The sequence below is a fragment of the Onychomys torridus genome, chromosome 1 (assembly GCF_903995425.1).
Source record: "Onychomys torridus chromosome 1, mOncTor1.1, whole genome shotgun sequence".
NCBI classification, from domain to species: domain Eukaryota; kingdom Metazoa; phylum Chordata; class Mammalia; order Rodentia; family Cricetidae; genus Onychomys; species Onychomys torridus.
The window spans coordinates 152498395-152525656 of NC_050443.1; the positions used below are offsets into that span (position 1 = coordinate 152498395).

At 41.1% G+C, this 27262-nt stretch overlaps 1 protein-coding gene across 3 annotated transcripts in view; it reads left to right on the top strand.

The window, feature by feature from the left end:
* The first annotated feature begins 623 nt into the window (after positions 1–623).
* Positions 624–27262, top strand: part of Stambpl1 (STAM binding protein like 1) — a 61771-nt gene continuing 35132 nt past the window's right edge. For 2 of the 3 annotated variants that reach the window (XM_036166873.1, XM_036166886.1), the window contains exon 1: positions 1092–1772. The gene's annotated coding sequence lies outside the window, so the exon portion shown is untranslated. Of the gene's footprint in view, positions 642–1091; positions 1773–27262 lie in introns of those variants that run through there. The other variant, XM_036166879.1, reaches the window with a different exon arrangement.

The following is a 27262-nucleotide window of genomic DNA, read 5'->3' on the forward strand; positions in this document are numbered from 1 at the left end:
CAAAATCAACCTAGGGAGGAACGGGTTTATTTCACTGCCAAGGCCCAGTCCATTCTTGAAGAAAGTCATAGCAGGAACTCAAATAACGCAGGAATCCGGGGGCAAGAGCTGATGCAGAGGCCATGAAGGAATACTGCTTCCTGGCTTGCTCCTCATGGTTTGCCCAGGAGGCTTTCTATAGAACCCAAGACCATCTGCCCAGAGGTGGCGCTACTCACAGTGGGCTGGGCCTTCCCACATCCATCAGCAATTAAGAAAATGCCCTATAGGCCTGCCTGCCTGCCTTCGGCTCTGTCTTATGGAGGCATTTTCTCAATTCAGAGTCTCTCTTCTCAAATGGCTCTCACTTGTGTCAAGTTGCCACAAAAACCAGTCAGCACAGATGTCAAATCACAGTGGCTTCTCCCCACTCCTTCAGTCCCCCCCCCCCCCCCCCCCCCGCCAACGCTCTCAGATTTAAAGTGTGTCTTCTACTTTGTAGCTGAGCAAAAAATCATAAATAATTTTACTTGTCTATGCTCTATTCATGGAAAGAGTATAAGACGCAGCTTTTATACACTGGGCTGTAGCAAATACGTCAGATGTGTGTACTGTGTGTCTGGCATGGGTGGAGGGCCATGTTGAAGACATTGCATATGGAGGTAACTATAGTAATAATGAGCTATCCATTTGTATTTTCCTATCTCAAGAAGGTGGAGAGGGAGAGTATTTCGTGGCGTGAGTGCTTAGTCACAGACAAATCTCAAAATGGGATTCGTACATAAGCTGCATGTAACCCTATATCCGGAGCCATCCTACCGGCAAATCCGGCTGCATTATGGATAGTGTTCTCTGCAGTTTTGGAGCCGCCCAGCCATTCTCCTGCTTTCTAGATGAAGCTGATGGTTCACTGGACGGTTCAGGTGGTCCAACTTTGGGCAGCGAGCGAGCAGGGTGTCTGGGGTGGGGTGGGGTGGGGGGTAAGCCACAGGCGACCGTTTCACTCTGGCCCTACCCCATCCGCAGGGACCCGCCACCCGCGAGGTTTTTCTGCAGCACGTGGGAGGTTGTGGCTACGGAGGAGGGGGCGGAGGCAGAGGCGGAGGCGGTACCCTGGGGCCGGGGCAGAGGAGGCTGGGACCATTGCAGTGACAATTTCTTTCCTGGTGTTGCTGCCACAGAGAAGGCCGACACAGATTCGGAGGTCACCGGCCGGTGCGTGGGTTTGCAAGGGCGCTGGGGCTGTCCGGCCAGCTAGAGCAAGCCCAAGCACGGAAGGTAGCAGAGAGAACTCAGAGAAGGCACGGCCCGGACCAGCCCGCCGGCGCCTCCCAGCCTGGTGCCACCGTCACCAAGCGCCGGTGCCTTGCGGAGCAGCTACCGCCACCCCGGCTGCAGCGGCCACACGGATGCCCGAGCCACGCGGCCCGTGCGGGGGCAGCCGCCGTCCCACGCGAGCTCCCGACACGCACGACTGCTGGTGAGTGGCCGCGCACGTGTGCCCGGTTGGCCCCCGTGGTGCGTGGAGACGACTGCTGGCTTCCTGTCGCCCTGCAGTCCCCGCCCCCATGCGCCCCTCTCCGCCCTAGGGTTAGTTTCTTGCTAGGGAAAGCAGGGACGGTGGTTCCTGGCCTCCCGGAGGTGACCTGGCCCCGGATATGCGTGCTTTTCTGGTTCAGATTTGGGATGCAACCTTGCTGATGATGTCAGAATTCTGAGAGCCCACCTCACTGGTTTTGCGTGGGGTTTCACGTCCGCTGCGCTGGATGTCAAGGAGGGAGGGGCGAGAACTGGTAAAACACCTTCATCCTGACGGAGGTTGGGGGTGGGGGTGGGGGTGGGGGGTGGGGGTGGGGGGTGGGGGGTGGGGGATGAGAGAGCTTTCTAGATGTTGCATTGATGCCATTTAGCCTGAGACATATTCTCTCATTGGAATAACTAGAGTGTTCGCTAAAAGCCAAAAGAGAAATGCATAAAAAGTGCAGTGCCATGAAAACGTAATTTTCCAGAACTCCCCGAAACAACCCAACCTGCTGGGAGTCTAGAGCCTGAACTGCTGTGAATAATTGAAGTTTAAAAGAAAATTTCACAATGAAGCAGCAATTCAAGAAACGGAACCTGATTTAGAGGGTTGGGAAGAAAAAAAAAAATTCTCTAGGTTAGTGTGAGGGGGAGGGGCTGGTCTGTCTTCCCCAAATGAGTGTTTGGTAGCAAGCTCCAGTGAGCACACCGCTTCCCAGACATGCAGCTAGTCACTGAAAATTAAACGAAGTCTTGAGTTTTAAGTGTTTCCAGAAATAAGGTTGATTTGAGCTCCTGTCAAGGTCAACGCGGACTGTGAGAGCAGACAAATTTACACTTGGATGTTTGACTTCCGGTTTCAATTTTTAAGTAGTATTCGTTTCCAGACACTTTTCAGTGGGCAAGTTTTGTTTTCCTGGTAGATGCTAAATTGAACTTTACAAATGTACCCTGTAAGTAGACTTTGCTGGGCATTTTTTAGATGGGCTCTAGAATGTCCGTGTTCATTTTAAACACCTTAATGTCTCAGCAGTAGGCTAATCCGGTTAGAGCAATGGTCCTCAACCTTAACGCTGCGACCCTTTAATATAGTTCCTCAAGTTGTTGGCACCCCAACCATAAAATTATTTTCGTTGCTACTTTATACCTGTAATTTTGCTACTGTTATGAATCGTAATGCAAATATCTGTGCCCTCTGATAGTCTTAAGCGACCCCTGTGTAAGGGTCACTTGACCCCCTGCTCCAAAGGTTGCCACCCACAGGTTGAGAATCTCTATAGTAGAGCCTCTTTATTCAAAGGCAGGGACTGTGTTTAGGATCAACCAGGAAAATTAACTGGATGGAAGAAGTTATCTGTTCTGTCTGCCCATAGCAGAGTGTTTAGTTCATGCAAACCCGCTGTTGAGTACATCTCAGATGAAATGCATGCATTAGCTGTTTCTTGGGAATCTTAAGAAGCACTTTATTTTCTTGTTTCCTTGAGTAAGATATGCATCATTTAGCCTATAAAGGCAGATTCTCAGTCCTTTACCCATTTGCAAGGGGTCTTGACTTGGAGGGAACGGTGAGGGGCCCCAGGTTCTGTGGGTGTGCTCAGGAGCAGAATGTACTATGAATGCTGTCTCTGGGGTTGGTTCCTGAACGGGCTGATAAGAAGTTAAAGAACTGCTAATAATAGTTAATACTTTTTACTTTCAATTGGTTGAGACCCTTCCTTTAAGGATTCTTCTCAGGCCTGCTTTTCAATGGTGGCGCACGCCTTTTATTCCACCACTCAGGAGGCAGAGGCAGGCAGATCTCTGAGTTTGAGGCCAACCTGGTCTAGAGAGTGATTTCCAGGACAGCCAGGGCTGTTACACAGAGATACCTATCCTGTCTCAAAAAAAAAAAAGAAAGAAAGAAAGAAAGAAAGAAAAGAAAAGCCTGATCATCCTCAAATTAATTTTTAACATACAAAGAAATAGGTTTCATTCATACATGTATGTTATTAAACTGCTCTTACTAGCTCCCCTCTCTGCATTTCCACTCACTCCTCCTGTGATCCCTGCATCCCCTAGATAGTTCCCTTTCTGCTTCATGCTATGTACATTACCCTCTCTTGTCCCCTCCTCCCCCTTCCCTTTAGATAGACTTCTCCCGCTCAGGTCCCCTTTCCACTTTCATATCCTCTGTCTCTGTCTCTGTTTCTCTCTCTCTCTCTCTCTCTCTCTCTCTCTCTCTCTCTCTCTCTCTCCCTCTCTCTCTCTGTGTGTGTGTGTGTGTGTGTGTGTAAACTGAAACATAGACTCTGCACACAAGAGAAAATTTGCAGTTTGTCTTTCTGAGTCTGGCTGTCTCATTTTGCTTAACATAGTGACCCAGTTTTTTTAATGTTATAGTTCCACATTTCTTTACAGCTGAATGAAAATAACACTATAGAGCCAGGATGTGGTGGCGCACACCTTTATTCCCAGCACTTGGGAGGCAGAGCCAGGGGAATCTCTGTGAGTTCAAGGCCAGCCTGGTCTACAGAGCCAGATCCAGGATAGGCACCAAAACAACACAGAGAAACCCTGTCTCAAAAACAAAAACAAACAAACAAACAAACAACAACAAAAACTGCTATAGGTTCACCACATTTTCTTTATCCATTTATTCATTGGTGGACATCTAGGCTGATAAGTTTTACTCAAAATTATGTGAGGAAGTAATGTAGATGCACCTGAAAACATATCAAATGCCCTTCTGGCCATTATGTTTTCAAGTTAGAGACATTTTTTTCCACTTATTTATTTAGTGTGTGTGTGCATATGCACACTACTTTTGTGCAGATCAGAGGACAATGTTGGGGAGTTGGTTCTCTTCCTTCACTGTCTGGATTCTGGGGATCCAACTCAGACTTGGTGCAAGCTGCTTTACACATGGAGCCATCTCTTGAGCCATGGCAGTTAACATTTTCATCTACTCACTGGGTGTCTCTGTGTGTGTTTCTGCTTAATCCAATAATTTTTTTTCTTGACCTCCTTAAGGATTTATAAGGTATTTCCGAGGAAACTATGAGAAATGACTCATGGTCGTTGCTGAAAATACCAGAGTCCGTTTTCCATCCGTTAGGGCTGATGGGTTTCAGCTGTTGAACAAATGTCAAATGAACAACAGGTTCTAGAACATCTTTGTCTTCCCAGACTAAGCTACATTGACTCTTCTGATTTTGATTTTCTTTTTTGGACATAACTTTATATGAATCACCAAACACTCCATCAAATCAAAGCACAGACAATATATTCGATAAAGACTATCAACTTTGTCAATGGAAGGACCAATAACCACTGTTCTAGAACAGTATTCTCAGCCTTCCTAAGGCTACGACCCTTTAGTACAGTTCCTCATGTTGTGGTGACCCCCAACAAAAAATTATTTCATTGCTACTTCATAATTGCAATTTTGCTACTGTTATGAATCATAATGTGAATATCTGATATGCAGGATATCTGGTATTTGACCCCTGTGAAAAGGTGCTTTGACCCCCAAAGGGGTAGTGACCCACAAGTTGAGAACCACTGTTCTAAAGCAACATAAAACACCATATTGATCTATTTTCCCCACCTCCCTGAATGCGTGAACTGTCCAGTGGACTGTGCTGAGGGCAAAGTCAGAAATCCTGAGCTGACATCACAGAGTTCCATTCAGGAATAATCTGGATGGAACTACGTACATCTGGGTGTGGCTTTTGTCAGAAATTATGTGCATTTCAAAGCAAATCCACTGGAAGGCTAGTACAGCCCTCCTGCTTCTTTAGCTAAGGAGAGAGACCAGTTAAACATGTGGCAAGCTGCTTCGTCTTCAAACCACAGCTCATTGGATTCTCTTTCTAATTTTTAAATTAAGTCAGTGTTAGTTTTGTCTATTGAAGTGCTTGGCTTAGAGACATTAATTCAGATAGGCGGTTCCTTCATAAGCCTTATTTATGAAAAGCAGTCCCTTAATCAAACAGTGGTTGGCTAGTTCTGTGATTTGTCTAAGGAACTCTTCTAGAAGGTTAGAAGTTTATCTTCTTTTTGCTGTAGTTCTGACTTTCTATCTCTAGTCCTTAGCCATTCTCTATGTCATTCAGGATCCAATTGCAGGATGAAAGTTAGAAAGCTGCTAGAATTGACCTAGATATTAATATTGTATCGTTTAACAATAATGCAAATTTTCTGTGTGTGTGTGTGTGTGTGTGTGTGTGTGTGTGTGTGTGTGTAGTTTTTTTGTTTGTTTGTTTTTGTTTTTTGGGGTCAGGGTTTCTCTGTGTAGCCCTGGCTGTCCTGGAACTCACTCTGTAGACCAGGCTAGCCTGGAACTCAAAGAGATCTGCCTGCCTCTGCCTCCTAAATGCTGGGATTAAAGGCATGCACCACCATGCTTGGCAAGGCATGTTTTCATAAGAGCATCTGGCAACTGAGTAGGAGCGGGTTAGAAAAAGGAAAAAGAGAAAGTGATAACTGGACCAAAATTCCTTGGACACCAAGAGAAAGACAGCTTCGGTGGCCAGGCATGGTGGCACACACCCTTTAATCCCAGCATTAGGGAGGCAGAGGCAGATGGATCTCTATGTTTTCAAGGCTTGTCTGTTTTCAAAGCGAGTTCTAGGACAGCCAGGGCTACACAGAGAAACCCTGTCTTGAAGTGGGGGGAAAAGGCAACTTAAGATGTCAGCATTCCTTATATGAAAAGAGGCATAAGAATAATCACCAACATGTTACACTCTTGTTCTGGCACCACCGATTGATCCCAGCATTCCTTCCTTCCTTTCTTTTTTTTTTTTTTTCTGTTTTGTTTTGTTTTTTGTTTTTTGAGACAGGGTTTCTGTGTATAGTTTTGGTTCTTGTCCTGGATCTTGCTCTGTAGAACATGCTGGTCTTGAACTCACAGAGATTCACCTAGCTCTGCCTCCTGAGTGCTGGGATTAAAGGTGTGCGCCACCACTGCCTGGCTCCAGCATTCTTTTCTGCTGAGTCTTGATACAACTTCAGAATCTTGAACAATTCAGGAAATACTAAGTTATGTAGTAAAGTCATAAACATGACTTTAGTTTGCTGTTTGCTGCAGCTAGTCTTGTTGGCTGCCAGCTCCCAAATGATGAGACTGATTATTAATAATGACACCGTGGTCTTAGCTTAGACTTGTTCCCAACTAGCTCTTCTAACTCAAATTAACCTGGTTTTATTAATCTATGTTCTGCCACGTGGCTTTTACCTCTTTCACAGCTCCCAAATTAAGCACAGACACATTATCTCCAATTTAGAATAGGTACCCAGATTATTGTACTTTTTAGAGGATTATTTTTCCTTGATGTTTTAATATTTTCTAAATGTTTTTAGTAAGATTATTAAGAAGTATTCTAATATATATATATGTACATATATTGTTTTATGTGTGTATATATACATGATGGGGTCCATATGTGGAGATTAGAAAATAGCTTTCAGGAGTTGGTTATCTCCTTCCACCATCTAACTCTTGGGAATCAAACTGAAGTCGGTAGATGCAGTGGATAGTACTTTTACCGACTGAGCCATCTGACTGGTTCTAATTTGTGTTTTTTCATTTGCTTTAAAGTGAGTTCTTTTTAACTTTTCTGCCCAGTGCAGTTGATATACAAAACACAGACATCTACCATATACTCAGTGACTGTGCTTGAGATAAGGAGTCTTCTTAAAAAGTGCATCAGGTCCCAAGTCCAGTATTGGCTATCAGTATTCTGAGGACCTCTGTGCCATCTACCTCTCACTGTGATCCAGAATCTCATATAGCTTCCACTCTCCAAGCACAATGCAGTAATGATTGTATTTCTTTTTTATTTAGCTTGTGCAGAAAGTTCTGAGGGGCACAGACAAAGAAATTTGTAGCTGTTCTTTGGCTTACTTAACTGACTGCATCTAGTTCCGGGAGATCAGATTTTAGTTATTGCTGGGGAGATCCTTGTGGTGGTGAAGAGTGGAAATTGTCAGTTTATTCAGACCTTTTCTAGCTGGATCTAGTCTGCCATCACTGATTGATGGACTTTCACAAGGTTACATTGAAGCCTTTTGAGTTCTGTTCTTGTAGTTAACTTTGAGAAGTCTACAACTAGGAGCTAGTTTTTAGTTTGTTTTTGTTTTACTGCTGGGACTTAACTCACATATTAAGCAAAGACTTGATCTCTGAGCTATGTACTTCCAGTCCCGATGTCTTAGTGTCTCACTAAGCACATGAGAGCTTTTCCTGGCCTTGGATAATGTTTTCCATAAACCATGAATTATTTTCTTGAAGGCATTTTAAGTAACATCTGTATCATTTGATTTGGATATTTCTTTATCTAACCAAAGATTCATTCTTTTCTAAAGAAACTCTTCAATTTCTTGAGTTTCAGATTGACTACAGACAACAGAACTTGAGATTTGGTGTTTTGGTTTTTAAACATTTGCCATCACTAATGTTTTAATGGCATCTCAGTTAAGCCAGAGATTTGGCCAAAGGTTCCTATGAGAGGAAACTTTAAGTGAACCATCACAGATCAGTTACTGGTGTTTTGACTTAGTGATTCATTGGGCCAATTTGGAAACAGGAGGTCAGGATGACTCATTTTAACCCTTTCTGGCTCCCTGTGTGCTGACTTCCTGTTTTGCATTTGCTTGTGCACAAAAAGAAGCCCTGGTACAGGTCTCTTTTAGAACACTATCTCAAGCTCAAATGGCTGAATGGTAACCAGCCATGCACCTCTAATTAAAAGCAAAAGGGAAACTATATTTAGTAATGGGATTAGGGTTGAATTGCTCTTATCTATTGACCCCGTGATTTCATTTTTTTTCTGGATAGGATGCTATTCTGCGTCCTACCTCTAAAGCTGTCTCTCTTAAAATTAGTGCTGTGACTTCCTGTGTCTAAAACAAAACCTAAAGAACTCTAATTTGTTCTTTTCTTTTTTCTTTGACTCTTTGGGGGCCCATCACCCAGCTCTCAAATAAATACACATGGAATCTTATTCTTTCTTATGAATGCTTACCTTTAGTGTTAGTATTCCTACCTAACCCTTGGGGACCTGCCCAGTGTCTTCCTGACACCATCCTGCATTCCCTTTGTACAATGGAAAAAAGAAAGTGTCTTCAACAAATGGTGCTGGCATAACTGGATGTCAACATGTAGAAGACTGCAAATAAATCCATATCTGTCGCCATGTACAAAACTCAAGTACAAGTGGATCAAAGACCTCAACATAAATCCAGTTACACTGAACCTGATAGAAGAGAAAGTAGGAAGTAGTCTTGAATGCATTGGCACATATATTCCTAAATATAACACCAGTAGCACATACACTGAGAGCAATAATTAATAAATGGGACCTCTTGAAACTGAGAAGCTTTTATAGGGCAAAGGCCATGGTCAATAAGACAAAACGACAGGCTACAGAATGGGAAAAGATCTTCACCAACCCCACATCTGACAGAGGGCTGATCTCCAGAATATATAAAGAACTCAAGAAACTAGACACCAAATACCTAACAATTCAATTAAAAAATGGGCTACAGAGCTAAACAGAGAATTCTCAACAGAAGAATTCTCAAATGGCTGAAAGACATTTTAGGAATTGCTCGACATCCTTAGTCATCAGGGAAATGCAAATCAAAATGACTCTGAGATACTACCTTACACCTGTCAAAATGGCTAAGAAGATAGCTTATGTTGCAGAGGATGTTGAGCAAGGGGAACACTGTTGGTAGGAGTGCAAACATGTACAGCCACTTTGGAAATCAGTATGGCAGTTTCTCAGAAAACTGGGAATCAATCTTCCTCAAGACCCAGCTGTACCACTCTTGGGTATATACCCAAGGAATGCTCAATCATACCACAAGGACACATGCTCAACTATGTTCATAGCAACATTATTCATAATATCCAGAACCAGGAAACAACTTACATGCCCCTAAACTAAAGAATGGATTAAGAAAGTGTGATATATATACACAATGGAGTAATACTCAGCAGAGAAAAACAAGGACATCATGAGGCTTGCAGGCAAATGGATGGAACTAGAAAATATCATTCTGAGTGAGGTAACACAGACTCAGAAAGACAAACATGGTATGTACTCACTCATAGGTGGATACTAGATGTAAAACAAAGGATAACCAGACTGCAACCCACAGCTCCAGGGAGGCTAGCTAGCAAGGAAGGACACATGGATCATTCAGCAAAGGAGAAAATACATGAAATCTACATGAGCAAACTAGAGGTGAGGGGGAGTAATGGAGGTCAAAGGATGGGGGATGAGAACATAGGGGAACAGGAGGTTTGAGCTGGAACAGGGAGAGTGGGTGAGCAAGGAATGAGGTACCATGCTAAATGAGGACATCATGGGAATAGGGAGAAACAGAGTGCTAGGGAAGTTCCCAGAAATCCACAAGGATGAACCCACCTTAGACTGGCAATAGTAGAGAAGGTGCCGAACTGGCCTACTCTAGTGATTGGATGGCTGAATACCCTAACTGTCATCATAGAGCCCTCATCCAGTGAGTGGTAGAAGCAGATGCAGAGACCCATGGCCAGGTGCCAGGCTGAGCTCCAGGAGTCCAATCGATGAGAGAGAGGAGGGATTCACCATCCAAACTAGTGGAAACGCATGAACTGTGGACCAATAGTTGAGGAGCCCCCATGGTACTAGACTTTTCCCTCTGGATAGGTGAGACAGATGTTTAGCTTGAACTGTTTAGGGGTCCCCCAAGAAGTGGAATTAGGACACTTCTCTGGTACATGAGCTGGCTTTTTGGAGCCTAGTGCCTATGGTGGGACACTTTGTAGCCTTGATGTAGGGAGGAGAGGCCTGGACTTGCCTCAACTGAATGTACCAGGATCTGCTAACTCCCCATGGGAGACCTTGCCTTGGAGGAGGTGGGAATGGGTAGTGTGCTGGTGGGGGGTAACGCTGGAGGGGGCTGAATGAGGGAGGAGAGGGGGATCTGTGGTTGGTGTATAAAATAAATAGAAAGTCTCTTAATAATAAAAAAAGGTCTTTTATTTAAAAGAAAGAAAAAACTCTCCTCCTTCACTCCCTCTCTTCCCTCCTTCCTCCCTTCCCTGCCATGAGGTGTGCACATCTCTGCTTCCCCTTTTTCTTCTCTTTCTCTTTCTTCTTCTCTCCCTCTTTTCCTCCCCTCCCTTCTCTGTCTCTCTCACTAACAAACTCTTTCCACGTGGGTGTGAGTGACTTTCCAATGTGCCGCGCTGCAGCCCGCTGCCACATTTATATGGTGTGTCTGCCTCACTCACTGTGGGGTACTTTGGCCCAACCTGCCAAAGCCTCCCATGCACCTATATGATTACACTTAGCTTGGCTTGTTTCTAGCCAGCTTTTCTTTCTTCCTTCCTTTCTTCCTTCCTTCCTTCCTTCCTTCCTTCCTTCCTTTTTTTTAAGCTGAGGCTCGAACCCAGGGCCTTGTGCTTGCTAGGCAAACGTTCTACCACTGAGCTAAATCCCCAACCCTTTCTAGCCAGCTTTTCTTAACTTAAATTATCCCATCTATTTTTTGCCTCTGGGCTTATACCTTTCTCTATTTCTGTATATCTTTTCTTTCCTTCTTATTCTGTGTCTGGCTGGGGCTGGGTGGCTGGGTGGCTGGCCCCTTCTTTTCTTGCTCCTTCATCCTCTTCTTGCTTCCCAATCCCTCTTTTCCTCCTATTTATTCTCTCTGCCTGCCAACCCTGCCTATCCTTTCTCTGCCCAGCTATTGGCTATTCATCTCTATATTAAACCAATCAGGTGTTTTAGGCAGGCAAAGTAACACAGCTTCACAGAACTAAACAAATGCAACATAAAAGAATGCAACACATCTTTGCATCATTAAACAAATGTCCCACAGCATAAACAAAAGGAACACATCTTAAAATAATATTCTACAGCTCTTCCTTGACCATGAGTCCATGTTTCAATCTAATGATGGATTGACTCTAGTCCTTTTTCCTATGTGTTTTGTCCTCAAACGTTTGTTTCTAAACTGCCCCAGATTTTTTTCTCTAACAGCAAAAGAATGGAGCCAGGAGATGGAATGGGATTGGAAAGGCCTCGAAAGGGCCCTGAAAGTGTGGTCGTTTCTGTGGTACATTGAATTGATACAAAACTCAAGTACATAAATAAGATTAAAATTAACTTGGAATCAGGTGGATTTACTAATTAGAAAGCTTTGCTCTTCTAATTAGTAAAATATCAAAATGTTGAAATAAATAGAACTGTCGTGTTCTAATGACAGACATAGTCAATTTTCTTTCATTAGTATGATATTGTCACTTATGAAATGACTTACATAAGTAATCCTCGGATTAGTCCAAACATTGTCTTCCATCCCCCCTATATAGTTTCTCTGTCAGAGGTTATGGTGGAGTCTGGCAGACTCTGTCTAAAAGTCTCTGCGAGAAATGTGGAGACAAGGGACTAGTAAGACGTATTTAGAGAAACGTAACAGTGAAATCTAATCTCATATCCAGTGCTTAGTTCTGTTTTTATTTCTGAGCATGTATTCCTTCTGCCTTAAATATACATTGTCACATAATCACCGCAATACACCCCTCAGGGCTGCCTTGGAGGTTAGACTAGAATGGTATGGTACCTTTCATGCTCATGTCTTATGTTCAGAAACTCTCAGTGTTAGCAGGCGTTTGCAGAGAAAATGTCAAATGTCCTTCTGAGTGGCCAGTGTTTGGAGATAGATTTGATCTAAGGAAGGCTACAGAAGATGTAGCAAGCAGTGCAAAGCAGTCTAATAGTGCATGGGAGAGGAGAGGAACAGAACAGGAAGGCCTTCAAGTATTGGTGAAATTATTTAGGCCACTCCACGTAGTTAGAAGGGAGGTTTATTTTGTGGGGTAACTTACAATGAATGGGTAGGTTGCAGGGTCTGGCAAAGGTATAGTGCAGTCCAGCAGTGTTCTCTGGAGAACTCTGCTCCATCTCCCTCCAGCATCCCACGTCCCGGGAACCAAGCACGCCTCCCCTTCGGATCCTCCATCTTCCGTTTCCTTCTCTGCCCTGCCTTGTGGGCGCGACCATTACCGAAGCCTCAATGGGGGTTGGAACTTCCCGGCCAATGCTGGGATGGCTATCCACTACATCTCCCCCTTTTGTCTAAATAAGAAAGTTCTAACCTAATACAAGACTATATACAGAGGGATGGTTATCAAATATTGTCCAGGAGTAATGAGGGATAATGACCTAGATAAGCTGGAATTACAATAAGTGCAAACAATATCAAGTAAAAAACACATAGTAAAAGCCAGGGAAGTCTAGAGCGTGGGTAGGTGGCATGTTACAAAGATCATTCCAAAAGGTGTTCTATCCTAAAGAACCTGAGTCTAATACATAATATATTCTATCTAAGATATTATATATGTATATATACTAAGTTGTAACTATAACTGTTAATCTCCAACCTCATCAAAGACCTGAGAAGGAATATAATAATACCTGAGAAATGGGAGAAGGACGCAAGCAACTTTCGGGAGTCTCGCAAGAGTGGACAGAGACAGCTAGCAGCCTGGACGGTCACCTAATGTTCTCAGCATCTTTGGTGCATTCAAATTGGCTATAGGCCTAGAGTATCTGACAGACCATTTTCAGAAGCAGGAATTCTGAAAGACCATCTTACCCTGTCTTAGCAAAGTATAGTGGTCACTTTCCTTGTGTCCCGCTTGTCCAGAAAGGACAGCATTTGTACTGTCAGCAGTTGAGGCAAGGGCAGTTCTTTGCCCAGTAGGCCATTTTGTGCCAAGAAGACAAACTTCCAAATGGAAATGTCTTAGAAGCCCAACATTCTCTCGGGATCAAATTGGTGCTGCCAGGAGCAATTGTGTCTCACGTCAACAGAATTCTAAGTTATTTAAATGCCATATTCTCTATGTCCATGAAGTGTTTGAAGATTACCTGTCCATCTGACCTATGTATTTATAAATCTGGATAACCTAACTAACATAATTACAGAGATGACAAGCATAGGTGACAATAACCCTATAAGTCTTATCTACCTAAAGAACCTAAGGACTAAGGCTTCCTATAAATAAGGCAAACAGTCTGTAAGCAAATGTACAATAAAAGGACAATGACTTTAAATTGTGACAATACACAAAATATCTTTAACAGAGGTAGGAATGTATAGTGCAATATGCAATATGATAATAATCCTAAATATATATAAGTATACAGAATATCTTAAACAGAAGTAGAACATACATACAGTATGACAGATATAAATTCACATTTGTATCAATATACAAATATTTCAAATAAGAGTAAAAATATGTGTACAATATAACAAACATAGTTCTGTATTTGTATCAATATACAAATTATCTTAAATAGGAATATAAAGGGTTTATATTTGTATCAACATATAAGAATTCATAATAGTGCAAAGGCTGCTATATTACTAAATTTGTTTACTAATGTATATGGTAGTCTACCATAATATCTTATACCTATCCATTCCATTTCTTCTTTTCCTTTTTTTTTTTTTAACATATTTTCTTTCCTTAAGGACAGTACTGAGTTTAACAGTTTCTTCCACCCCCAACCCTAGAACCATTATCCATAACCCTAAGAAATATGAAACCTTAGGGATAAGGGGCGTCGTTTTCTTAGAATTGCTTCCTGCTGTTTAGGGGGCAATGGTATCTCTGGGTATTGTGAGAAAGCTCAGATAGTTAAATCTCAGTTAGACTAACTGTAGATTCTGCAGCAACTCTCAGAGTAATGGGTAAGATTGTCTGAAATTCTGGCAAGAAGTATAGTATGATGATGATTACCATGGCATTATTCTGGATTGGGTAGAGTTGTTGTTGTTGGGGCCCCATCTTCCTTCTGGAGACTTCAGAGATTGCTATTGAAAAAAACTTATTTTTTATCAGAATGGAAGGTTTGGATTTAAAGATGTCATGACATGTAAGAAAGGATTCCAAGAAATCAAGAATAATCATGGAGAGAATTAGAATCTTGAAGATACTGGTCCCTTATAATTGGTTTCCTTCTGTCTCACACCAGAGGGCTCTTTGGATATGGGACTGAAGAATCTCTCAACCTTTTCTTTTATCAATATGCTTGGGTTTAGAGAAGGAGTGAGCCAATTCCATCTCCAAAGCCAGCTTGGTTTATAATTAAATTGGAACCACAACTATTCTAGATTGATAGAGATATAGATGTTAGACAGTGATATCTTACCCTGTGTATATTGGTACCAATAGATTCTTTCTTTCTGCTATAAACATCCGGATATCCAAGGCCTTATGATTTCTGGAAGATGGGTATTTCCATTATCCTGGAAAGACAAAATCAGAACTCTACCCCAACCTTTGATTGTTAAATTTTTCTTACAACCTGAAGAGATGTCACATTGGTGGATGATCTTTTACTTCTCCTCATCAAGGGGTTTCTTCTGTTCAAATAGAATTTTTACTAATTTTGTTGGTAACCATAGCTTTTCTTCTCCTGTGGAAGCAAAAGCAAAACCCCTCCCCCAACGTAGGACATATCCAAGTTTCCATTCTGAGGTCAACACATCTTTGAAATAAACCGGTTGGTTTAGCTCAGGAGTTTTGTCTGTCGTCCAATGTCTCCGCAGCTGTTGTTCCTTTCTCATCAGCATTGAGAAAATTCAAGGTTAATAAAGCACTATGCAATCTATTTCTAGGAGTCATTGTTACCTGTTGCTGTTTATTTAGCATATCCTTTAAAGTTCGATTGGATCTTTCTATGACTGCGTGGCCTGTGGGATTGTGTGGTATACCTGTAACATGCTTTGTATTGTAATAAGCAAAGAACTGTCTCATTTTATTGGAGACATATGCTGGGGCATTATCTGTCTTAATTTGTACAGGTATTCCCATGATGGCCATAACTTCTAATAGGTGTGTAATCACAGAATCAGCCTTTTCAGAACTCATAGCAGTTGCCCACTGAAATCCTGAATAGGTGTCAATGGTATGATGTACATACTTTAATCTTCCAAATTCTGCAAAATGAAACACATCCATCTGCCAAATTTCATTTCTTTGTATACCTTTTGGATTGCTTCCTGCAGGTAATGGAGTTTGGTTATAGAAGGAACAAGTAGGACATTTTTTCACAATATCCTTAGCTTGTTGCCAAGTAATGGAGAAATCCTTCTTCAAATCTTTGCTATTTACATGGTGTTTCTTGTGAAATTCTGAGGCTTCTAGCACATTACCTATTAGTAACTGATCAATCTCATCATTACCATGTGCTAGAGGTCCTGGCAGACCTGTATGGGATCTGATATGTGTTATATATATAGGATGTTCCCTTTTTCTGATGATTTCCTGCAATTGTATGAATAATGAAGTTAACTCTGTATTATCAGGAATAAATTCAGCAGTTTCAATGTGTAAAACAACTCTCTCTGCATATTGAGAGTCAGTGACTATATTGAGGGGTTCTGTGAAGTCCATCAGTACCATAAGAATGGCATACAGTTCTGCCTTCTGTACAGAGCTGTATGGACTTTGTACCACTTTACTTAGGTCTCCTGATTTGTATCCTGCTTTCCCTGATTTATTTGCATCAGTATAGAATGTGAGGACTCCAGAAATTGGCTTGTGTCATACAATGTGAGGAAGGACCCATTCAGTCTTCTTTATGAATTCTATTCTCTTGCTTTTGGGATAATGGTTGTTAATCTCTCCCAAAAAAGTTACTGCAGGCTCTCTGCCAGTATTTATTATCTTTCCATAGTGATGAAATTTCCTCATTAGTTAAAGGTACTACAATTTCTGCTGGGTCCATTCCTGTCAACTGACGAAGTCTTAATTTACCTTTTGAATCAAATCAGAGATCTTTTCTATATAATAAGTCTTTAATTTCTTATTTGGTTTACATGGTAGGAATATCCATTCCAATATAATATCTTCCCTCTGCATCAAAATACCTGTGGGGGAATGTCTGGAGGGGAATATGACAAGAATGCATTTGAGTTCTGGATCGACACGATCCACATGTGCTTCTCGAATTGTCTTTTCTACTAGAGCCAATTCCTTCTCAGCTTCGGCTGATAATTCTCTTGGACTATTTAATTCTTTGTCCCCTTCTAGAGTAGTAGCCAAATTTTGTAGTCCATCTTTGGGTATTCCCATGATACCCAATAAGTTGGAAATGCTTCCTAACAACTTTTGAAAATCATTAAGAGTCTTTAATCGATCTCTCCTCAGTTGTACCTTTTGGGGTCTAATTTTTTGTAACTCTATCTTATATCCTAAGTAATTAATAGAATCACCTCTTTGTATTTTTTCAGGAGCAATTTGCAGTCCCCAGTGAGGCAAAACTTTTTTTACTTCTTCAAACATGCTTTCTAATGTGTCTAACTGGAACAGCTAATAGGGTATCATCCATATAGTGATAAATTATGGATTGTGGAAACTTTACACGAATTATCTCCAATGGTTTTTGCACAAAGTATTGGCATAAGGTAGGGCTGTTTAGCATTCCCTGTGGGAGGACCTTCCATTGATATCTCTTGAATGGCTGAGAATTGTTATAATTAGGAACTGTGAAGGCAAATTTTTCTCTATCATTTTCTTGTAAGGGTATGGTAAAGAAACAGTCTTTTAAGTCAATAACTATTATAGGCCATTCTTTGGGTAGCAGAGAGGGCAAGGGCATCCCAGTCTGTAGGGAGCCCATTGGCTGAATTACTTTATTAATAGCTCTCAGATCTGTCAGCATTCTCCAATTACCAGACTTTTTTTTAAATAACAAATACAGGAGAATTCCAAGGGCTGGTAGATTCTTCAATGTGTTGAGCATTTAACTGCTCTTGAACCAGCTGTTCTAAAGCTTGTAGCTTCTCTTTTGTCAAAGGCCACTGTCCAACCCAGACAGGTTTATTAGTTAGCCATTTTAAAGGTAAGGCAGTTGGTACTTCTGAGAGTTCAACAGCAGTTGTGCTCTGTTTGTGTACAGCCTGAATGGTTGGTGACTGTTTTTTTTATAGCATTATTCCTAGAAAGATGCATTGTCCTGTATTCCTTTTCTGAGAGTGTAAGAATTTTAATCTGGGTATTCCACTGTTGTAACAGATCTCGGCCCCATAGATTCACTGCTACATTTGCTACATATGGCTTCAGCCTTCCTCTCTGTCCTTCTGGCCCTATGCATTCAACCCATCTCGAACTCTGTTTTATCTGAGATAGGGTGCCAATTCCTAAAAGTTGGACATCTACCTCTTGAAGAGGCCAATTTGGATGCCATGATTTTGGTGTAATTACAGTCACATCTGCACCTGTGTCTACCAGGCCCTCCAGAACCAAGCCATTAATTCGAATTCTAAGCTTTGGTCTTTGTTCATTTATGGAAGTCTGCCAAAATATTTGTTTTATTGTGTTCTTTGTAAACTGTGATTCATCTATCAGAGCTGTTTTATCATCCATTGCAGTATCGGTTTTTACATTAGGCATTGGTTTATTCAGTTGTCCTGGAGAGGAATGTCTTCCACAGTGGCTGGGAATGTTCTTACCACATTTGATTTGGGGGCCTGCAAGAGGCCCCCTGAGGCGTTTCCTGCCAGTAAAGGGTTGCCTTGTATATCTATTTTTGATCTGCACTCACTGGTCCAATGTTGGCCTTTGCCACATCTTCTACATAATCCAGGAGGTGGTTGGGGTCTTCTGTTTAGGCTATTCCTAGAAGGAGTATTACTTCTAGGATTACCCCATGTACAGTTTTTACTTATATGACCTGGTGTACCACATTTAAAACATTTGCTACCACGGGGCCTTCTTTCACCTCTGGGATTTGTCTCACTTATCCAAGCCTCATTACTGTAGTTAAGAGACTCAACACCATTAGTATACTGAATCCATTCTTCCAAAGGAGCTGATCTGATCTTTAATGGTGTAAGTATTCTTTTGCATTCTGCATTAGCATTGTCGAATTCCAAGGACTCAGTTAATACTTTTCTTAATTCTTTATCTGACACAGCTTTTGTTATAGCTGTGTTCAGCCTTTGTAAATAATCAGTGAAGGGTTCATGCGGTCCCTGAAATATCTTTGTGTATACCTCAGTTGCTTTTCCAGGTTCTGGAATTTTTTCCCAAGCATTTAGAGCTGCAGTACGGCATAGGGATATTGTATGCTCATCATAAATGGCTTGTACATTCCTGTCAGCGAAGCATCCCTCACCAAGTATTTGATCTTGGGAGATCTCAAAACCTCTGAGTTTACCTAGTTGTTCTAAATTTCTTGCCTCTTCTCTCAACCAGCTTTTCCACTGTAACTGCTGGCTATATTCTAGAACAGCTGAAATTAACTGATGCCAGTCATCTGGAATGATTCTATGTGAGGTATACCACAAATTTAACATCTGTTTTACATATGTGGAGTGTATCCCATATGTAACTACTGCTTCCTTTATATTTTTAAAGTCCCTTGTTGAAATTGGTTGTAATGTATATGTCATATATGGCTCGAGGTATGTGTCATCTGCTGGCTTCTCGTGGATGATAACAGGATAAGCCATTGTATGAGAGCCATTTGGAGATGTTACCACCTGTATGGTCTTGCCCTTCTGCTTATTAGGTCCCTTGTCATGTTTATTGAGAGTTTCCTCCAGGGCTTATAAACGAGCACCTAGGGTCTGTTCCAGGGAGTAAACCTCCTCTCTTATAAGGGATTCCAGATTTTTCATGGAATCATGGAAGTTTTTATGTTCTTCTGAAACACATGATTTCATGGACCTTATCTTATCAAGTAATGATAATTTTTCTTCCTTACATAGTGTCTGAGTAGCTACAACTTCACTCTGGAGAGTTAGTGTTCTATCCATTAAATACTCATATTTATTATCAATAAAAGCAATTTTGGGTACAAGCTTGTTTTTTAAGTCCTGGCCAGCAGATTCCAGAGAGAGAATCTTTTTATGTAAGTCCTGGTCAGCAGATTCCAAAAAGAGAATCTTTTTCTGTAAGCCTTCATTGCTATCTTTTAAAACCTGTAATTCCTGGTTAGCAGATTCCAGAAAGAGAATCTTTTTCTGTAAGTCTTCATTGCTATCTTTTAAAGCCTGTATCAGTCCCAATAATGACTCATCTTTGTTCTTATTATTAAACCAGTGTTTGAACACTATGTGAATTATTACAATGAATGTCAAAATGGTACAGGCCAGATATGTCATAGGGAGGTCGTATATTTCCAGGAGAATGTCATTCATCATACAGGCAAAAAGGTTTTTAAATCCTTGTGAGGTAATGTTGTCCGCCATATTACAAGAATTACTCAAAATTTGTTAGTCAGTTTTAAGGTGTAAAATTATCAAGTACTTTTACTTGAAAAAAGTTTACCTTTCCGTGGTTTTGGGAGTGCAGTAGCACTTTTCAGCCAGCACGAGGCGTTGGTATAGCTCCAAAGCAGGAGGAGTGGGAAGGCCTCACTTACAGTGGGTTTTCGCTGGTCTAGGGGCTAAGCTAACTTTGCAGGCCGGTTTAGGTACCCGCCAGCCGGGGAGGAGGCTGAGGGAGGGAGCCGCCTAGGCCTTTGGGATTTGCCCCACATGAGCGCCAGATATTGGTGAAATTATTTAGGCCACTCCACGTAGTTAAAAGGGAGGTTTATTTTGTGGGGTAACTTACAATGAAGGGATAGGTAGGTTGCAGGGTCTGGCAAAGGTATAGTGCAGTCCGGCAGTGTTCTCTGGAGAACTCTGCTCCATCTCCCTCCAGCGTCCCATGTCCCGGAACCAAGCGCGCCTCCCCTTCCCATCCTCCGACTTCCGTTTCCTTCTCTGCCCTGCCTTGTGGGCGCGACCATTACCAAAGCCTCAATGGGGGTTGGAACTTCCCAGCCAATGCTGGGATGGCTATCCACGACACTTCAAGAGCTGGCCAAGGTGCTTAAACCTTCTCTGGTATACACAATTGAACAATTTGAATCAGAGGATGGACTAAATGTAATACAAATAAATGTACTCCTCAACTTGAGCCACATAGTACTCTATCTATAAATAGAGGAATCAGTTGAGCAAAATACAGGCTTGTCACCATAAAAAGCAGATGGGAACATGTGTAAGGACTCGGGGCTGTGAATTTAGTAGAGCCATCTTTGAAGATTTTGCAGTAGGGTCCTCCTTCTCTGTGTTCCCAAATGTCTACAGCTGGAAAAATTGTTCTTTCTGGCAATTGGATGTCATGATGTGTAACACTAACATCATCCTGCTTAAATCATGTATTTGAACATAGAGAAACTGGCTAGCCAAGAAGTCAAGTCTCAAGCCACCCACTCAAACCTTACAGGCTTAGGAAATGTCAGTCATAAAGTGAAATGTACATGTAGCAACTGATACAGGAAAAGAATTGAAAGTTTCCCATGATGCCATTATTGGGGGAACTAAGGTAAATTCAGATGTGTACCAGATGCTTTAATTCTCAATGCCAGTACAAGTTAAATACATGTGCATCCACACTACAAGCATGTCTTGCTTTGAGGGCTTCCCACCACTTGCTATTTCACTGGATACTCTAACTTAGACAGTTTAGCAGTCCAGTATGCAAGCATTTAAATCTTCTTTAACAGCTTCATCTGTCAGATTCTTTTAAATGACTCTTTTGATGGCTATTTTTATTTCAAATTTTTAATATTTTAAAAACATGCTGCACTGTGTGTGTGGGGAGGGTGGGTGAGTGGGTGGGTATGCATGTGTGTGTTTATATGCTAGGCAATCTAAAGAACAATTTTTAAATCATACCTTCTTGGTCAATAGAAATATATGTTCTTCAGAATTATCAATATTGGGTCTGATCAGTTATGTGAAATTTATCAGTCCAGTAAATGAAATTACCTAGTTTAAATTCAAGGTTTTGTTTTGGTTTGTTTTTGTGTGCTGCCAAAGACCCAACACCTGTATCTGGAGAGTTGTGTCTAAACACTGAACTACTGACCTACAGTCCTGTGTTGAATTTCTGTATTTGTTTAAATTACTGATGAGATTAAACACTTTTTTCACATCATATGTAGCTGTTTATGTTTGCCTAAAAACTTGTTCAGACCGGGTGGTGGTGGCGCACGCCTGTAATCCAAGCCCTTGGTAGGCAGAGGCAGGTGGATCTCTGTGAGTTCGAGGCCAGCCTGGTCTACAGAGCTAGTCCAGGACAGGCTCCAAAGCTACTGAGAAACCTTGTCTCGAAAAAAACAAAACAAAACAAAACAAAAAAAAAAAACTTGTTCACATCATTTGCTCATTTTTATTCAAGTCTGTCTCTTTACTACTGATCAGCAAAATTTTATCTGATGTAATGATAATGGATATTATAGGGACACAACTGATGCAAATATTATTTTACTATATATAGTAAATATAGTAATATATAGTTGTAGTTAATATATATATATATATATATATATATAAACATATAGTAAATATACAGTTAATATATTATTTGTTGACTTTCAAGGATACTGTTTAAACACTTAAAAAATACTTCATTTCAGCACAAGGTGAAGCCAGACAAAAATCCCATCATGGAGGGGCATTGTGGGCATGTTGTCCCAGCACTAACTGGACAGCTGTTGGCATCTGACAGCTGCTGGGAGAGGGAGAGTCAGCTTTCTTTGATGATGTAACTCCTAGTACGTCAACCACACTCTAGGGCAGGCCCCATCTCCAAGAGTAGTAAGAAAGTAACTTGAACTGGACTCAGTGGGAGGCGGGTTTGTGATTTCAAGTTGGATGGGTAGGAAGGTGAAGGTGGAGAAGGAGGCTATGGGAAGACTTGAATGGCTGAATGTGAACATTGTGTGAAATTTTCAGTTAATATAAATATTTAAAATACTTAATTTAAAAATAATTGTAGGTGTCCAAACAATTGTGGAAGTAGCATACAAAATTTCTTTACATTGTTTACCCTGATTCTCTAAATATCAACAGTCACAGAAGTGACAGTACTGCTAGCTAATCTTTGACTCTTCCTCCAGATTTTACCAACGCCTTCCTCCTGATGGAGGAACCAGTCCAAAATCACACACTACACTTAGTTGTATTATCACCTCAGTGGCTTTAATCTGAGTCATTCCTCAATCTTTCAGGTTTTCATGATTTTTATGCCTTTTAAAGGCATTTGTTGATTTTTGTTTTTGTAGACAATCCCTTGATTCTGACCTATTTGATGTTTATTCAGTCATATATAATTAAGAGTGTAAACTAGTCTGCTGGTATCTTAGTTAGGGTTTCTATTGCTGTGAAGAGACACCATGACCACTAGCAACTCTTATAAAGGAAAACATTTAATTGAAGTGGCTTACAGTTTCAGAGATTTAGTCCATTATCATCATAGTGGGACATGGTGGCATGCAGGCGGACATGGTGCTGGCTACATCTTGGTGAAAAGGCAACAGGAAGTAGACTGACTCACTGGGCATGGCTTGAGCATATATAAGAGCTTGAAACCCACCTCCACAATGATACACTTCCTCCAACAAGATTACACCTACTCCAACAAGACCACATCTCCCATTAGTGCCATTCCCTTTGGGGACCATTTTCTTTCAAACACCACAGCTGATGATCTAAACATCCTGCTTGAAGAAGAGCTGTTTAAGGCATCACTGGGAGGGGGGATATCAGGAAGGGTAGACTGCTGGTGGGGATATTTACATTGACTTTTCATGATGCATCTCAATAATTCTTACATGGAGTAAGGGTATGAATGAAGGCTAGTGAAGAGGCAACCACGTCAAAATGACCTTTGCAGGACCTACTATAGATACTCAGTTGTCTTTTTTTTTCAAATCCATGTCCTTGAGTTCTTTGGTTTCAGCTTCCTGTGACCAAGATAGGAAAAAAAAAAAAGTGAGTATAATACAATATTTTGAGAAAGCAATTCCAGATTCATAAATTTCTCCTTAACTTTTTATTAGTTCTTTGAGAACTAACAAATACATTTCATACAATATATTTTGGTCATATTCAACTCTTCCTCAACTCCTTCCAGGTATACCCTCCTTTTCCTACCCATCTAATTTTGTGATCTCATTAAATATTTTATATATTGTTATAATTATTCTACTTTGTCATTAGTTACTATAAATATTTTATGTGTCTAATATATACTGTTATAATTATTCTATTTTATCATTAGTTATTATAAATCTTTTATGTGTCTAACTTTTAGTTAAGCTGTCCTAGATACATATGCTAAAGAAAAAAAAGAGCATATACACAAAATTTGGTGCTATCTGTGATTTCAGGCATCCATGAGGAGTCTTAAAACATACTTACAAGAAGAGACTATTCTATGATATTAATAGTGGAAATCTATCAAAGAGCTTTAAGCAAAGGAATGACAATGTCCAAGGCAGGTATTTAAGAGGCAGATGTGACATATAGAGTTAATCAGAAAGAAACAAGGTAGTAGCAGATAAACATAGCACAAGATCTCTTCTAGTAATGTGGACTGCTTGCTGTGGGATGTCATCCTGTATGCTGTTAATTTGTGTTGCTCTGATTGGTTGATAAATACAATGCTGATTGCCCAGTAGCCAGGCAGGAGGTATAGGTGGGATAAGCAGACAAGGAGAATTCTGGGAAGAGGAAGGCTGAGTCAGGAGTCACCAGCCAGACACAGAGGAAGCAGGATGTCAAGGCAGAACTGAGAAAAGGTACCAAGCCAAGTGGCTAAATATAGATAAGAATTATGGGTTATTTTAGTGTAAGAGCTAGTCAATAATAAGCCTGAGCTAATGGCCAAGCAATTACAACTAATACAAGCCTTTGTATGTGTACTTGGGTCTGAGTGGCTGAAGGACCAGGTGGGACACAGGAAAACTTCCAACTACAGTGGACAGAGAAAGTGGCAGATATTAAGGGGCCTCCTGACAAGGTAGAAGATGCAGTCTTGAGAGACATTTTGGAAAGCAAACCAGATTTGCAGGTGTGGTTGGTAGGTGGAGTCTGGAGTTGAGGGAGGAACAAATGTAAGATATCTATTTCTAGCATTTGCTGTGTGCTATGAGATTGGTTGGGCATTGGTAAGGAGCACATTTTTAATCCTTATCTCTGCTGGCACTTATAGTATCTTTATGTTTCTGCATCCCATTGTATTGGGTTGCTTCCAAGTTCCATGAGTATTCTTCAGGATGTCCCCCTATAGCCATATTTCCATTCCATTTACTGTCTCTAGTTCAGACCTGGGCTACTTCCTTCCACAGTGATACACTTGCCTCTAGTCTGGGCCACCACATCTTATGTTCTCTATGACTTTATCCATCATAGCCTGATGATCATTTCAAGTTTGTAAATATGTACTGAATGTCTTATTTAGACAGACCACCTTGTTAGCCAGAATTGAAAATTAAAAGAGGTTGGGGATTTAGCTCAGTGGTAGAGTACTTGCCTGGCAAGCACAAGGCCCCGGTTCGATCCTCAGCTCAAAAAAAAAAAAAGAAAGGAGAATTAAAAGAGAAGCTAAATATATCTCTAGAGACTCGTGGGTCATTTCCCATTTATAACTTGAGACAAAGAAAAGGATATTTTTCTTAGGGAAAAAAATATAACCCTCATTTTATTCCTTATATTACAATAAGTTAGACATGACCAAGAGCTATTTATCCAAAAAATGTCTAACTATAAAGGTGTCAGAATAAAAAAATAAGGTAGACACATTTGAAGTCTCTTCTGGTGGGTGACTCTGCCTTAGACAGCTTTGCTGAGACTGCAAAAGGAGGGAGGATTTGTCCTGACTCGTGGTTGCAGAGGTTGTTTTAGTCCATAGTCAGCCATCTCCTTTAACCTGGAGTCTATGACAAGGCAGAGCCCCAAGACAGGAGGCAAAGGGTGGAAAATAGCTGCTGCTTCTCAGAGGCCAGGAAAAAGAAAGGGGGTGGGGGAAGGTGGGGAAGATGTAAGAGAGATAGAGACAGAGAGACAGACACTGACTCATGTCTGGACATCCAACATCGCTATCAAGGGATGGTTCCACATACCAACCTCATTGCTTATCACCAGACTGCACCTCATAAAGATTCCACACTTTCTCAGCAGTGCTGTCTTCTAGGAAGCTAGCCTCAACACAGGAGGCTTTAGCTACCATTGAAACGGTAGATAGCAGCTCAGGGCAAGGCTTGGCAGTAGAGTTTGAGAGGCCCTGTGTTCATCCTCAGTACCTCTCTCACCGTGGATAGGTTCATTAGACAGTTTAACTTTTTGTTTGTCTGTTTGTTTTTTGAGACAGGGTTTCTCTGTGTAGCTTTTTAAAATTTTATCTAAAAATGAAGCAGCTTTCACCCAAAAGTTCTGCTAAACTAATAAATATGAAAGGAATGATGTCAACAGAAAACCAACCTTTTCAAACATGACAATGATTGTTTCAGACCAAAAAAAAAAAAAAAAAAAATCTTTAGTTGCTAATGTTAGCTGGTAACAGAATATTTTCATACTCTTAAAATAACTGCTTACAAAGTACTTTTTTAATTGCATTGCAAAAAAATAAAATGGTCTCTTTATAAAGGAAAAAGTGACAGACACAATTTAAATGATCAAAGTTCACTTCAGCAATAGTCAGACAAACCAATGCCCTGTTTCCAGATGCCCCAGGGATATACCATCACTTCTGCAATATTTTTGCTCAAGAACAATGCTAATGGCTAATTGATTCTTTATGCTGACCTTGTAGTAGCTGCCACAATCTTCTTTTCTCCAGTTGTTTAACATTTCCACCTGTCTGCCGTATAGCCCTTGACACTAGTATACAATAAGCCAGAAAGCTCCCAGAGGTCAGTGTTTTTGTTCTCCATTGTTCCACCACCTTCTAGTTCATGGTCAGAGCTGAAGAAGTAATGATGAACAAATGAAAGGAGAAATAAATTTATTCAGAATAGGCAGTATTTGTAGGGAAGATATATTTATGCTTGGATGATAGTGAGTGAGAAATCACAGTTGGGCGTCCTGGTGGAAATGAAAAAATACAGCTGCCACTCAAATGAAAAACCACTGTGTTTCAGAGGATAAAGGCATGTCAAATGCAGAGGCGGAAAATCAGTATTTGGGATGCAGATTGAGGAGTGAGGAAAAGGAGAGATACCTCTCTAAATCGTGGAAACCATAAGTATGTTCTAAAGAAATATCAGCTGAGTGCAGGTTAGACATTTTTAGGTTATTTGTTACTGTCTTGGAGGAATGTGACTTGATGCAGTGTCTTAGGTTTTGATGTAAATAAATATATCTTGGGCTGTGGATTAAAAAGAGAGACAATGAGAGAGATGCCAAGGGCACCCTTCCCAGAAATTCTGACTCAGTTAGGACCTAAAATTTCCCTGTTGTTGCCAGCATTTCCCTCCTCACCATGTTACTGTGGTCCAGGTAGTCCAGGAACTACAGTCAGAGAAACATCACATTAGCATAAGACACCACCCACAGGGGAGGAAGGCAGGGACTGAGAGATAATAGCAGGACTAGGAGATGGTCACATTTTAAGCATTCCAGTGTCATAAGGACTTCTTGAAGAGTATTTGGTGTATTACTAGAGAGTGCCATGAAAGGGCATGTGTGCAACCCTGTGTTCGTTATCAGTACTCCACCCCTGCCACCCTACAGTCAGAGCCATTGGACAGCCTTCTGTGGCTTTTGTCTACTGCACTGAAGAACTCATCTACTGCAAAACCAAACATAGTGCAACTGCTCCCAGAAGCACACTGAACAGTGCAGGTTCCTGTGGCTGAAGAACCTTGGGGAAGCAGCTGGCTGATGATCAGGATATCTGGCTTTTGTTTTGTGTTGTTTGCTT